Source organism: Salvelinus alpinus, chromosome 35, assembly GCF_045679555.1.
Source record: "Salvelinus alpinus chromosome 35, SLU_Salpinus.1, whole genome shotgun sequence".
Taxonomy (NCBI): domain Eukaryota; kingdom Metazoa; phylum Chordata; class Actinopteri; order Salmoniformes; family Salmonidae; genus Salvelinus; species Salvelinus alpinus.
The window spans coordinates 8,466,589-8,481,304 of record NC_092120.1 but is presented as its reverse complement, the minus strand read 5'-3'; the positions used below and the strand labels follow the sequence as shown (position 1 = coordinate 8,481,304).

Here is a 14,716-nt window from a genome sequence, read left to right as displayed (position 1 = left end):
ACACACCTCCTCTCCACACACTGTTAACTCCATATGGTGCTGTCAAGGCTCCACACAGCTAGCCAGCTCCACACAGCTAGCCAGCTCCACAGTTAACTGCATCATTTGATATCAGACAACTGCATCAACTGATATAGCATTCTGATGCACGAATACAAAGTCAATGATGTGGCATAAAACCATGGTTGTTGCGTCGACTGCAATATAGACAGCCTGGAACGCCAATCCATGCAGAGCAAAGCTCAGTCTTCACAGCATCACAGAGTCATCATTCCTCTCTGGCTGTGTGTATCTGTGTCCCAAACAGCACACTATTCCCTATATCTTTTTAAAATTTATTTAACTAGGCAAGTCAGTTAAGAACAAATTCTTATTTACAATGGCGGCCTACCCCGGCCAAACCCGGACGACGCTGGGCCAATTGTGCGCCACCCTATGGGACTCCCAATCACAGCTGGATGTGATGCAGCCTGGATTCTAACCAGGATCTGCAGTGACTCCTCTTGCACTGAGATGCAGTGCCTTAGAGCACTGCGCCCCTCGGGAGCCCCTATATGGGCCCTCGTCAAAAGTAGTGCACTGTATAGGGATTAGGGTGCCATTTGGGACGCAAACTGGGTCTTCCTCATCCCATTACAGTCAGATACTTAGTGCTGTTCAGAAAATTGCTGCTGCGCTAGCCAATAGGGCTGTACTACACTATTACAGCAGTGCTCATGAGTAGCTGTAAAAGGCTTGGCCTGTTGACCGAAGTGACAGCATGATTAAATCATGGAATGAGCGAAAACAAGCTGTGTCTAGACTGAGACGGACAGATGGTTTGAAGTGCACACAGCCACGATAGCAGGGCAGCATGTTTGAGAGAGAGTATCAGTATAAATTTAGTCCTAAAGATTTAGACTGAGCCAAGGCTCCAAAACTCAATGTAAAAAGCGCAGTATGTCTGCATCCCAAATGGCACCCTAATCCCTATTTTAGTACTTTTACCCAGGGCCCATGAGGATGCAGACTATGGTGTCTGACGATGAAGATCTTCCAACGTCCACCCACCCCAGAGACAACTTTCCTACTTCCAACCCCCCTCCCAGAGAGCAACTTTCCTACTTCCAACCCCCCTCCCAGAGACAACTTTCCTACTTCCAACCTTCCTCCCAGAGACAACTTTCCTACTTCCAACCCCCCTCCCAGAGACAACTTTCCTACTTCCAACCCCCCTCCCAGAGACAACTTTCCTTCTTCCAACCCCCCTCCCAGAGACAACTTTCCTACTTCCAACCCCCCTCCCAGAGACAACTTTCCTACTTCCAACCCCCCTCCCAGAGACATCTTTCCTTCTTCCAACCCCCCTCCCAGAGACAACTTTCCTACTTCCAACCCCCCTCCCAGAGACAACTTTCCTACTTCCAACCTCCCTCCCAGAGACAACTTTCCTACTTCCAACCCCCCTCCCAGAGACACCTTTCCTACTTCCAACCCCCCTCCCAGAGACAACTTTCCTACTTCCAACCCCCCTCCCAGAGACAACTTTCCTACTTCCAACCCCCCTCCCAGAGAGCAACTTTCCTACTTCCAACCCCCCTCCCAGAGACAACCTTCCTACTTCCAACCCCCCTCCCAGAGAGCAACTTTCCTACTTCCAACCCCCCTCCCAGAGACAACTTTCCTACTTCCAACCTTCCTCCCAGAGACAACTTTCCTACTTCCAACCTTCCTCCCAGAGAGCAACTTTCCTACTTCCAACCCCCCTCCCAGAGAGCAACTTTCCTACTTCCAACCCCCCTCCCGGAGAGCAACTTTCCTTCTTCCAACCCCCCTCCCAGAGACAACTTTCCTATTTCCAACCCCCCTCCCAGAGACAACTTTCCTTCTTCCAACCCCCCTCCCAGAGACAACTTTCCTTCTTCCAACCCCCCTCCCAGAGACAACTTTCCTTCTTCCAACCTTCCTCCCAGAGAGCAACTTTCCTACTTCCAACCCCCCTCCCAGAGACAACTTTCCTTCTTCCAACCTTCCTCCCAGAGAGCAACTTTCCTACTTCCAACCCCCCTCCCAGAGACAACTTTCATATTTCCAACCCCCCTCCCAGAGACATCTTTCATTCTTCCAACCCCCCTCCCAGAGAAAACTTTCCTATTTCCAACCCCCCTCCCAGAGACAACTTTCCTATTTCCAACCCCCCTCCCAGAGACAACTTTCCTTCTTCCAATCCCCCTCCCAGAGAGCAACTTTCCTTCCAACCCCCCTCCCAGAGACAACTTTCCTATTTCCAACCCCCCTCCCAGAGACATCTTTCCTTCTTCCAACCCCCCTCCCAGAGACATCTTTCCTTCTTCCAACCCCCCTCCCAGAGAGGATCTTTCCTTCATCCAACCCCCCTCCCAGAGACAACTTTCCTATTTCCAACCCCCCTCCCAGAGACAACTTTCCTTCTTCCAACCCCCCTCCCAGAGAGCAACTTTCCTTCCAACCCCCCTCCCAGAGACAACTTTCCCATTTCCAACCCCCCTCCCAGAGACATCTTTCCTTCTTCCAACCCCCCTCCCAGAGACATCTTTCCTTCTTCCAACCCCCCTCCCAGAGACAACTTTCCTTCTTCCAACCCCCCTCCCAGAGAGCAACTTTCCTTCTTCCAACCCCCCTCCCAGAGACAACTTTCCTATTTCCAACCCCCCTCCCAGAGACATCTTTCCTTCTTCCAACCCCCCTCCCAGAGACATCTTTCCTTCTTCCAACCCCCCTCCCAGAGACAACTTTCCTTCTTCCAACCCCCCTCCCAGAGAGCAACATTCCTTCTTCCAACCCCCCTCCCAGAGACAACTTTCCTATTTCCAACCCCCCTCCCAGAGACAACTTTCCTATTTCCAACCCCCCTCCCAGAGACATCTTTCCTTCTTCCAACCCCCCTCCCAGAGACATCTTTCCTTCTTCCAACCCCCCTCCCAGAGACATCTTTCCTACTTCCAACCCCCCTCCCAGAGACATCTTTCCTTCTTCCAACCCCCCTCCCAGAGAGCAACTTTCCTTCTTCCAACCCCCCTCCCAGAGACAACTTTCCTACTTCCAACCCCCCTCCCAGAGACAACTTTCCTACTCCCAACCCCCCTCCCAGAGACAACTTTCCTACTTCCAACCCCCCTCCCAGAGACAACTTTCCTACTTCCAACCCCCCTCCCAGAGACAACTTTCCTACTTCCAACCCCCCTCCCAGAGACAACTTTCCTACTTCCAACCCCCCTCCCAGAGACAACTTTCCTACTTCCAACCTTCCTCCCAGAGACAACTTTCCTACTTCCAACCCCCCTCCCAGAGACAACTTTCCTACTTCCAACCCCCCTCCCAGAGACAACTTTCCTTCTTCCAACCCCCCTCCCAGAGACAACTTTCCTACTTCCAACCCCCCTCCCAGAGACAACTTTCCTACTTCCAACCCCCCTCCCAGAGACATCTTTCCTTCTTCCAACCCCCCTCCCAGAGACAACTTTCCTACTTCCAACCCCCCTCCCAGAGACAACTTTCCTACTTCCAACCTCCCTCCCAGAGAGCAACTTTCCTACTTCCAACCCCCCTCCCAGAGACAACCTTTCCTACTTCCAACCCCCCTCCCAGAGAGCAACTTTCCTACTTCCAACCCCCCTCCCAGAGACAACTTTCCTACTTCCAACCCCCCTCCCAGAGAGCAACTTTCCTACTTCCAACCCCCCTCCCAGAGAGCAACCTTCCTACTTCCAACCCCCCTCCCAGAGAGCAACTTTCCTACTTCCAACCCCCCTCCCAGAGACAACTTTCCTACTTCCAACCTTCCTCCCAGAGACAACTTTCCTACTTCCAACCTTCCTCCCAGAGAGCAACTTTCCTACTTCCAACCCCCCTCCCAGAGAGCAACTTTCCTACTTCCAACCCCCCTCCCGGAGAGCAACTTTCCTTCTTCCAACCCCCCTCCCAGCGACAACTTTCCTATCTTCCAACCCCCCTCCCAGAGACAACTTTCCTTCTTCCAACCCCCCTCCCAGAGAGCAACTTTCCTTCTTCCAACCCCCCTCCCAGAGACAACTTTCCTTCTTCCAACCTTCCTCCCAGAGAGCAACTTTCCTACTTCCAACCCCCCTCCCAGAGACAACTTTCCTATCTTCCAACCTTCCTCCCAGAGAGCATCTTTCATTCTTCCAACCCCCCTCCCAGAGAAAACTTTCCTATTTCCAACCCCCCTCCCAGAGACAACTTTCCTATTTCCAACCCCCCTCCCAGAGACAACTTTCCTTCTTCCAATCCCCCTCCCAGAGAGCAACTTTCCTTCCAACCCCCCTCCCAGAGACAACTTTCCTATTTCCAACCCCCCTCCCAGTGACATCTTTCCTTCTTCCAACCCCCCTCCCAGAGACATCTTTCCTTCTTCCAACCCCCCTCCCAGAGACATCTTTCCTTCTTCCAACCCCCCTCCCAGAGAGGATCTTTCCTTCTTCCAACCCCCCTCCCAGAGACAACTTTCCTATTTCCAACCCCCCTCCCAGAGACAACTTTCCTTCTTCCAACCCCCCTCCCAGAGAGCATCTTTCCTTCTTCCAACCCCCCTCCCAGAGACATCTTTCCTATCTTCCAACCCCCCTCCCAGAGACATACTTTCCTTCTTCCAACCCCCCTCCCAGAGAGCAACTTTCCTTCTTCCAACCCCCCTCCCAGAGACAACTTTCCTATCTTCCAACCCCCCTCCCAGAGAGCATCTTTCCTTCTTCCAACCCCCCTCCCAGAGACATCTTTCCTATCTTCCAACCCCCCTCCCAGAGACATCTTTCCTACTTCCAACCCCCCTCCCAGAGACATCTTTCCTTCTTCCAACCCCCCTCCCAGAGAGCAACTTTCCTTCTTCCAACCCCCCTCCCAGAGACAACTTTCCTACTTCCAACCCCCCTCCCAGAGAGCAACTTTCCTACTTCCAACCCCCCTCCCAGAGACAACTTTCCTACTTCCAACCCCCCTCCCAGAGACAACTTTCCTACTTCCAACCCCCCTCCCAGAGACAACTTTCCTACTTCCAACCCCCCTCCCAGAAAGCAACTTTCCTACTTCCAACCCCCCTCCCAGAGACAACTTTCCTACTTCCAACCCCCCTCCCAGAGAGCAACTTTCCTACTTCCAACCCCCCTCCCAGAGACAACTTTCCTACTTCCAACCTTCCTCCCAGAGACAACTTTCCTACTTCCAACCTTCCTCCCAGAGAGCAACTTTCCTACTTCCAACCCCCCTCCCAGAGAGCAACTTTCCTACTTCCAACCCCCCTCCCAGAGAGCAACTTTCCTTCTTCCAACCCCCCTCCCAGAGACAACTTTCCTATTTCCAACCCCCCTCCCAGAGAGCAACTTTCCTTCTTCCAACCCCCCTCCCAGAGACAACTTTCCTACTTCCAACCCCCCTCCCAGAGAGCAACTTTCCTACTTCCAACCCCCCTCCCAGAGACAACTTTCCTACTTCCAACCTTCCTCCCAGAGACAACTTTCCTACTTCCAACCTTCCTCCCAGAGAGCAACTTTCCTACTTCCAACCCCCCTCCCAGAGAGCAACTTTCCTACTTCCAACCCCCCTCCCAGAGAGCAACTTTCCTTCTTCCAACCCCCCTCCCAGAGACAACTTTCCTATCTTCCAACCCCACTCCCAGAGACAACTTTCCTTCTTCCAACCCCCCTCCCAGAAACAACTTTCCTACTTCCAACCCCCCTCCCAGAGAGCAACTTTCCTATTTCCAACCCCCCTCCCAGAGACAACTTTCCTTCTTCCAACCTCCACTCCCAGAGACAACTTTCCTACTTCCAACCCCCCTCCCAGAAACAACTTTCCTATTTCCAACCCCCCTCCCAGAGACAACTTTCCTATTTCCAACCCCCCTCCCAGAGAGCAACTTTCCTATTTCCAACCCCCCTCCCAGAGACAACTTTCCTTCTTCCAACCCACCTCCCAGAAACAACTTTCCTATTTCCAACCCCCCTCCCAGAGACAACTTTCCTATTTCCAACCCCCCTCCCAGAGACATCTTTCCTATTTCCAACCCCCCTCCCAGAGACATCTTTCATTCTTCCAACCCCCCTCCCAGAGACAACTTTCCTTCTTCCAACCCCCCTCCCAGAGACAACTTTCCTTCTTCCAACCCCCCTCCCAGAGACAACTTTCCTTCTTCCAACCTTCCTCCCAGAGAGCAACTTTCCTACTTCCAACCCCCCTCCCAGAGACAACTTTCCTTCTTCCAACCTTCCTCCCAGAGAGCAACTTTCCTACTTCCAACCCCCCTCCCAGAGACAACTTTCATATTTCCAACCCCCCTCCCAGAGACATCTTTCATTCTTCCAAACCCCCTCCCAGAGAAAACTTTCCTATTTCCAACCCCCCTCCCAGAGACATCTTTCCTTCTTCCAACCCCCCTCCCAGAGACATGTTTCCTTCTTCCAACCCCCCTCCCAGAGACATCTTTCCTACTTCCAACCCCCCTCCCAGAGACATCTTTCCTTCTTCCAACCCCCCTCCCAGAGAGCAACTTTCCTTCTTCCAACCCCCCTCCCAGAGACAACTTTCCTACTTCCAACCCCCCTCCCAGAGACAACTTTCCTACTTCCAACCCCCCTCCCAGAGACAACTTTCCTACTTCCAACCCCCCTACCAGAGACAACTTTCCTACTTCCAACCCCCCTCCCAGAGACAACTTTCCTACTTCCAACCCCCCTCCCAGAGAGCAACTTTCCTACTTCCAACCCCCCTCCCAGAGACAACTTTCCTACTTCCAACCCCCCTCCCAGAGAGCAACTTTCCTACTTCCAACCCCCCTCCCAGAGACAACTTTCCTACTTCCAACCTTCCTCCAAGAGACAACTTTCCTACTTCCAACCTTCCTCCCAGAGAGCAACTTTCCTACTTCCAACCCCCCTCCCAGAGAGCAACTTTCCTACTTCCAACCCCCCTCCCAGAGAGCAACTTTCCTTCTTCCAACCCCCCTCCCAGAGACAACTTTCCTATTTCCAACCCCCCTCCCAGAGACAACTTTCCTTCTTCCAACCCCCCTCCCAGAGACAACTTTCCTACTTCCAACCCCCCTCCCAGAGAGCAACTTTCCTACTTCCAACCCCCCTCCCAGAGACAACTTTCCTACTTCCAACCTTCCTCCCAGAGACAACTTTCCTACTTCCAACCTTCCTCCCAGAGAGCAACTTTCCTACTTCCAACCCCCCTCCCAGAGAGCAACTTTCCTACTTCCAACCCCCCTCCCAGAGAGCAACTTTCCTTCTTCCAACCCCCCTCCCAGAGACAACTTTCCTATTTCCAACCCCCCTCCCAGAGACAACTTTCCTTCTTCCAACCCCCCTCCCAGAGACAACTTTCCTTCTTCCAACCCCACTCCCAGAGACAACTTTCCTTCTTCCAACCCCCCTCCCAGAAACAACTTTCCTATTTCCAACCCCCCTCCCAGAAACAACTTTCCTATTTCCAACCCCCCTCCCAGAGACAACTTTCCTATTTCCAACCCCCCTCCCAGAGAGCAACTTTCCTATTTCCAACCCCCCTCCCAGAGACAACTTTCCTATTTCCAACCCCCCTCCCAGAGACAACTTTCCTATTTCCAACCCCCCTCCCAGAGACATCTTTCATTCTTCCAACCCCCCTCCCAGAGACAACTTTCCTTCTTCCAACCCCCCTCCCAGAGACAACTTTCCTTCTTCCAACCCCCCTCCCAGAGACAACTTTCCTTCTTCCAACCTTCCTCCCAGAGAGCAACTTTCCTACTTCCAACCCCCCTCCCAGAGACAACTTTCCTTCTTCCAACCTTCCTCCCAGAGAGCAACTTTCCTACTTCCAACCCCCCTCCCAGAGACAACTTTCATATTTCCAACCCCCCTCATAGAGACATCTTTCATTCTTCCAACCCCCCTCCCAGAGAAAACTTTCCTATTTCCAACCCCCCTCCCAGAGACAACTTTCCTATTTCCAACCCCCCTCCCAGAGACAACTTTCCTTCTTCCAACCCCCCTCCCAGAGAGCAGCTTTCCTTCCAACCCCCCTCCCAGAGACAACTTTCCTATTTCCAACCCCCCTCCCAGAGACAACTTTCCTTCTTCCAACCCCCCTCCCAGAGACAACTTTCCTACTTCCAACCCCCCTCCCAGAGAGCAACTTTCCTACTTCCAACCCCCCTCCCAGAGACAACTTTCCTACTTCCAACCTTCCTCCCAGAGACAACTTTCCTACTTCCAACCTTCCTCCCAGAGAGCAACTTTCCTACTTCCAACCCCCCTCCCAGAGAGCAACTTTCCTACTTCCAACCCCCCTCCCAGAGAGCAACTTTCCTTCTTCCAACCCCCCTCCCAGAGACAACTTTCCTATTTCCAACCCCCCTCCCAGAGACAACTTTCCTTCTTCCAACCCCCCTCCCAGAGACAACTTTCCTACTTCCAACCCCCCTCCCAGAGAGCAACTTTCCTACTTCCAACCCCCCTCCCAGAGACAACTTTCCTACTTCCAACCTTCCTCCCAGAGACAACTTTCCTACTTCCAACCTTCCTCCCAGAGAGCAACTTTCCTACTTCCAACCCCCCTCCCAGAGAGCAACTTTCCTACTTCCAACCCCCCTCCCAGAGAGCAACTTTCCTTCTTCCAACCCCCCTCCCAGAGACAACTTTCCTTCTTCCAACCCCACTCCCAGAGACAACTTTCCTTCTTCCAACCCCCCTCCCAGAAACAACTTTCCTATTTCCAACCCCCCTCCCAGAGAGCAACTTTCCTATTTCCAACCCCCCTCCCAGAGACAACTTTCCTTCTTCCAACCCCACTCCCAGAGACAACTTTCCTACTTCCAACCCCCCTCCCAGAAACAACTTTCCTATTTCCAACCCCCCTCCCAGAGACAACTTTCCTATTTCCAACCCCCCTCCCAGAGAGCAACTTTCCTATTTCCAACCCCCCTCCCAGAGACAACTTTCCTTCTTCCAACCCACCTCCCAGAAACAACTTTCCTATTTCCAACCCCCCTCCCAGAGACAACTTTCCTATTTCCAACCCCCCTCCCAGAGACATCTTTCCTATTTCCAACCCCCCTCCCAGAGACATCTTTCATTCTTCCAACCCCCCTCCCAGAGACAACTTTCCTTCTTCCAACCCCCCTCCCAGAGACAACTTTCCTTCTTCCAACCCCCCTCCCAGAGACAACTTTCCTTCTTCCAACCTTCCTCCCAGAGAGCAACTTTCCTACTTCCAACCCCCCTCCCAGAGACAACTTTCCTTCTTCCAACCTTCCTCCCAGAGAGCAACTTTCCTACTTCCAACCCCCCTCCCAGAGACAACTTTCATATTTCCAACCCCCCTCCCAGAGACATCTTTCATTCTTCCAAACCCCCTCCCAGAGAAAACTTTCCTATTTCCAACCCCCCTCCCAGAGACATCTTTCCTTCTTCCAACCCCCCTCCCAGAGACATGTTTCCTTCTTCCAACCCCCCTCCCAGAGACATCTTTCCTACTTCCAACCCCCCTCCCAGAGACATCTTTCCTTCTTCCAACCCCCCTCCCAGAGAGCAACTTTCCTTCTTCCAACCCCCCTCCCAGAGACAACTTTCCTACTTCCAACCCCCCTCCCAGAGACAACTTTCCTACTTCCAACCCCCCTCCCAGAGACAACTTTCCTACTTCCAACCCCCCTACCAGAGACAACTTTCCTACTTCCAACCCCCCTCCCAGAGACAACTTTCCTACTTCCAACCCCCCTCCCAGAGAGCAACTTTCCTACTTCCAACCCCCCTCCCAGAGACAACTTTCCTACTTCCAACCCCCCTCCCAGAGAGCAACTTTCCTACTTCCAACCCCCCTCCCAGAGACAACTTTCCTACTTCCAACCTTCCTCCAAGAGACAACTTTCCTACTTCCAACCTTCCTCCCAGAGAGCAACTTTCCTACTTCCAACCCCCCTCCCAGAGAGCAACTTTCCTACTTCCAACCCCCCTCCCAGAGAGCAACTTTCCTTCTTCCAACCCCCCTCCCAGAGACAACTTTCCTATTTCCAACCCCCCTCCCAGAGACAACTTTCCTTCTTCCAACCCCCCTCCCAGAGACAACTTTCCTACTTCCAACCCCCCTCCCAGAGAGCAACTTTCCTACTTCCAACCCCCCTCCCAGAGACAACTTTCCTACTTCCAACCTTCCTCCCAGAGACAACTTTCCTACTTCCAACCTTCCTCCCAGAGAGCAACTTTCCTACTTCCAACCCCCCTCCCAGAGAGCAACTTTCCTACTTCCAACCCCCCTCCCAGAGAGCAACTTTCCTTCTTCCAACCCCCCTCCCAGAGACAACTTTCCTATTTCCAACCCCCCTCCCAGAGACAACTTTCCTTCTTCCAACCCCCCTCCCAGAGACAACTTTCCTTCTTCCAACCCCACTCCCAGAGACAACTTTCCTTCTTCCAACCCCCCTCCCAGAAACAACTTTCCTATTTCCAACCCCCCTCCCAGAAAGCAACTTTCCTATTTCCAACCCCCCTCCCAGAGACAACTTTCCTTCTTCCAACCCCACTCCCAGAGACAACTTTCCTACTTCCAACCCCCCTCCCAGAAACAACTTTCCTATTTCCAACCCCCCTCCCAGAGAGCAACTTTCCTATTTCCAACCCCCCTCCCAGAGAGCAACTTTCCTATTTCCAACCCCCCTCCCAGAGACAACTTTCCTATTTCCAACCCCCCTCCCAGAGACATCTTTCCTATCTTCCAACCCCCCTCCCAGAGACATCTTTCCTTCTTCCAACCCCCCTCCCAGAGACAACTTTCCTTCTTCCAACCCCCCTCCCAGAGACAACTTTCCTTCTTCCAACCTTCCTCCCAGAGAGCAACTTTCCTACTTCCAACCCCCCTCCCAGAGACAACTTTCCTTCTTCCAACCTTCCTCCCAGAGAGCAACTTTCCTACTTCCAACCCCCCTCCCAGAGACAACTTTCATATTTCCAACCCCCCTCCCAGAGACATCTTTCATTCTTCCAACCCCCCTCCCAGAGAAAACTTTCCTATTTCCAACCCCCCTCCCAGAGACAACTTTCCTATTTCCAACCCCCCTCCCAGAGACAACTTTCCTTCTTCCAACCCCCCTCCCAGAGAGCAGCTTTCCTTCCAACCCCCCTCCCAGAGACAACTTTCCTATTTCCAACCCCCCTCCCAGAGACAACTTTCCTTCTTCCAACCCCCCTCCCAGAGACAACTTTCCTACTTCCAACCCCCCTCCCAGAGAGCAACTTTCCTACTTCCAACCCCCCTCCCAGAGACAACTTTCCTACTTCCAACCTTCCTCCCAGAGACAACTTTCCTACTTCCAACCTTCCTCCCAGAGAGCAACTTTCCTACTTCCAACCCCCCTCCCAGAGAGCAACTTTCCTACTTCCAACCCCCCTCCCAGAGAGCAACTTTCCTTCTTCCAACCCCCCTCCCAGAGACAACTTTCCTATTTCCAACCCCCCTCCCAGAGACAACTTTCCTTCTTCCAACCCCCCTCCCAGAGACAACTTTCCTACTTCCAACCCCCCTCCCAGAGAGCAACTTTCCTACTTCCAACCCCCCTCCCAGAGACAACTTTCCTACTTCCAACCTTCCTCCCAGAGACAACTTTCCTGCTTCCAACCTTCCTCCCAGAGAGCAACTTTCCTACTTCCAACCCCCCTCCCAGAGAGCAACTTTCCTACTTCCAACCCCCCTCCCAGAGAGCAACTTTCCTTCTTCCAACCCCCCTCCCAGAGACAACTTTCCTATTTCCAACCCCCCTCCCAGAGACAACTTTCCTTCTTCCAACCCCCCTCCCAGAGACAACTTTCCTTCTTCCAACCCCACTCCCAGAGACAACTTTCCTTCTTCCAACCCCCCTCCCAGAAACAACTTTCCTATTTCCAACCCCCCTCCCAGAGAGCAACTTTCCTATTTCCAACCCCCCTCCCAGAGACAACTTTCCTTCTTCCAACCCCACTCCCAGAGACAACTTTCCTACTTCCAACCCCCCTCCCAGAAACAACTTTCCTATTTCCAACCCCCCTCCCAGAGACAACTTTCCTATTTCCAACCCCCCTCCCAGAGAGCAACTTTCCTATTTCCAACCCCCCTCCCAGAGACAACTTTCCTTCTTCCAACCCCCCTCCCAGAAACAACTTTCCTATTTCCAACCCCCCTCCCAGAGACAACTTTCCTATTTCCAACCCCCCTCCCAGAGACAACTTTCCTATTTCCAACCCCCCTCCCAGAGACATCTTTCATTCTTCCAACCCCCCTCCCAGAGACAACTTTCCTTCTTCCAACCCCCCTCCCAGAGATAACTTTCCTTCTTCCAACCCCCCTCCCAGAGACAACTTTCCTTCTTCCAACCTTCCTCCCAGAGAGCAACTTTCTTACTTCCAACCCCCCTCCCAGAGACAACTTTCCTTCTTCCAACCTTCCTCCCAGAGAGCAACTTTCCTACTTCCAACCCCCCTCCCAGAGACAACTTTCATATTTCCAACCCCCCTCCCAGAGACATCTTTCATTCTTCCAACCCCCCTCCCAGAGAAAACTTTCCTATTTCCAACCCCCCTCCCAGAGACATCTTTCCTTCTTCCAACCCCCCTCCCAGAGACATGTTTCCTTCTTCCAACCCCCCTCCCAGAGACATCTTTCCTACTTCCAACCCCCCTCCCAGAGACATCTTTCCTTCTTCCAACCCCCCTCCCAGAGAGCAACTTTCCTTCTTCCAACCCCCCTCCCAGAGACAACTTTCCTACTTCCAACCCCCCTCCCAGAGACAACTTTCCTACTTCCAACCCCCCTCCCAGAGACAACTTTCCTACTTCCAACCCCCCTCCCAGAGACAACTTTCCTACTTCCAACCCCCCTCCCAGAGACAACTTTCCTACTTCCAACCCCCCTCCCAGAGACAACTTTCCTACTTCCAACCCCCCTCCCAGAGAGCAACTTTCCTACTTCCAACCCCCCTCCCAGAGACAACTTTCCTACTTCCAACCCCCCTCCCAGAGAGCAACTTTCCTACTTCCAACCCCCCTCCCAGAGACAACTTTCCTACTTCCAACCTTCCTCCCAGAGACAACTTTCCTACTTCCAACCTTCCTCCCAGAGAGCAACTTTCCTACTTCCAACCCCCCTCCCAGAGACAACTTTCCTTCTTCCAACCTTCCTCCCAGAGAGCAACTTTCCTACTTCCAACCCCCCTCCCAGAGACAACTTTCCTTCTTCCAACCTTCCTCCCAGAGAGCAACTTTCCTACTTCCAACCCCCCTCCCAGAGACAACTTTCCTATTTCCAACCCCCCTCCCAGAGACATCTTTCATTCTTCCAACCCCCCTCCCAGAGAAAACTTTCCTATTTCCAACCCCCCTCCCAGAGACAACTTTCCTATTTCCAACCCCCCTCCCAGAGACAACTTTCCTTCTTCCAACCCCCCTCCCAGAGAGCAGCTTTCCTTCCAACCCCCCTCCCAGAGACAACTTTCCTATTTCCAACCCCCCTCCCAGAGACAACTTTCCTTCTTCCAACCCCCCTCCCAGAGACAACTTTCCTACTTCCAACCCCCCTCCCAGAGAGCAACTTTCCTACTTCCAACCCCCCTCCCAGAGACAACTTTCCTACTTCCAACCTTCCTCCCAGAGACAACTTTCCTACTTCCAACCTTCCTCCCAGAGAGCAACTTTCCTACTTCCAACCCCCCTCCCAGAGAGCAACTTTCCTACTTCCAACCCCCCTCCCAGAGAGCAACTTTCCTTCTTCCAACCCCCCTCCCAGAGACAACTTTCCTATTTCCAACCCCCCTCCCAGAGACAACTTTCCTTCTTCCAACCCCCCTCCCAGAGACAACTTTCCTACTTCCAACCCCCCTCCCAGAGAGCAACTTTCCTACTTCCAACCCCCCTCCCAGAGACAACTTTCCTACTTCCAACCTTCCTCCCAGAGACAACTTTCCTACTTCCAACCTTCCTCCCAGAGAGCAACTTTCCTACTTCCAACCCCCCTCCCAGAGAGCAACTTTCCTACTTCCAACCCCCCTCCCAGAGAGCAACTTTCCTTCTTCCAACCCCCCTCCCAGAGACAACTTTCCTATTTCCAACCCCCCTCCCAGAGACAACTTTCCTTCTTCCAACCCCCCTCCCAGAGACAACTTTCCTTCTTCCAACCCCACTCCCAGAGACAACTTTCCTTCTTCCAACCCCCCTCCCAGAAACAACTTTCCTATTTCCAACCCCCCTCCCAGAGAGCAACTTTCCTATTTCCAACCCCCCTCCCAGAGACAACTTTCCTTCTTCCAACCCCACTCCCAGAGACAACTTTCCTACTTCCAACCCCCCTCCCAGAAACAACTTTCCTATTTCCAACCCCCCTCCCAGAGACAACTTTCCTATTTCCAACCCCCCTCCCAGAGAGCAACTTTCCTATTTCCAACCCCCCTCCCAGAGACAACTTTCCTTCTTCCAACCCCCCTCCCAGAAACAACTTTCCTATTTCCAACCCCCCTCCCAGAGACAACTTTCCTATTTCCAACCCCCCTCCCAGAGACAACTTTCCTATTTCCAACCCCCCTCCCAGAGACATCTTTCATTCTTCCAACCCCCCTCCCAGAGACAACTTTCCTTCTTCCAACCCCCCTCCCAGAGACAACTTTCCTTCTTCCAACCCCCCTCCCAGAGACAACTTTCCTTCTTCCAACCTTCCTCCCAGAGAGCAACTTTCTTACTTCCAA

At 52.7% G+C, this 14,716-nt stretch overlaps 1 protein-coding gene across 2 annotated transcripts in view; it reads right to left on the bottom strand.

The window, feature by feature from the left end:
* LOC139564153 (uncharacterized) overlaps nt 1–14,716 on the bottom strand; it is a 41,746-nt gene that overhangs the window by 9,083 nt on the left and 17,947 nt on the right. The window lies entirely within an intron of this gene.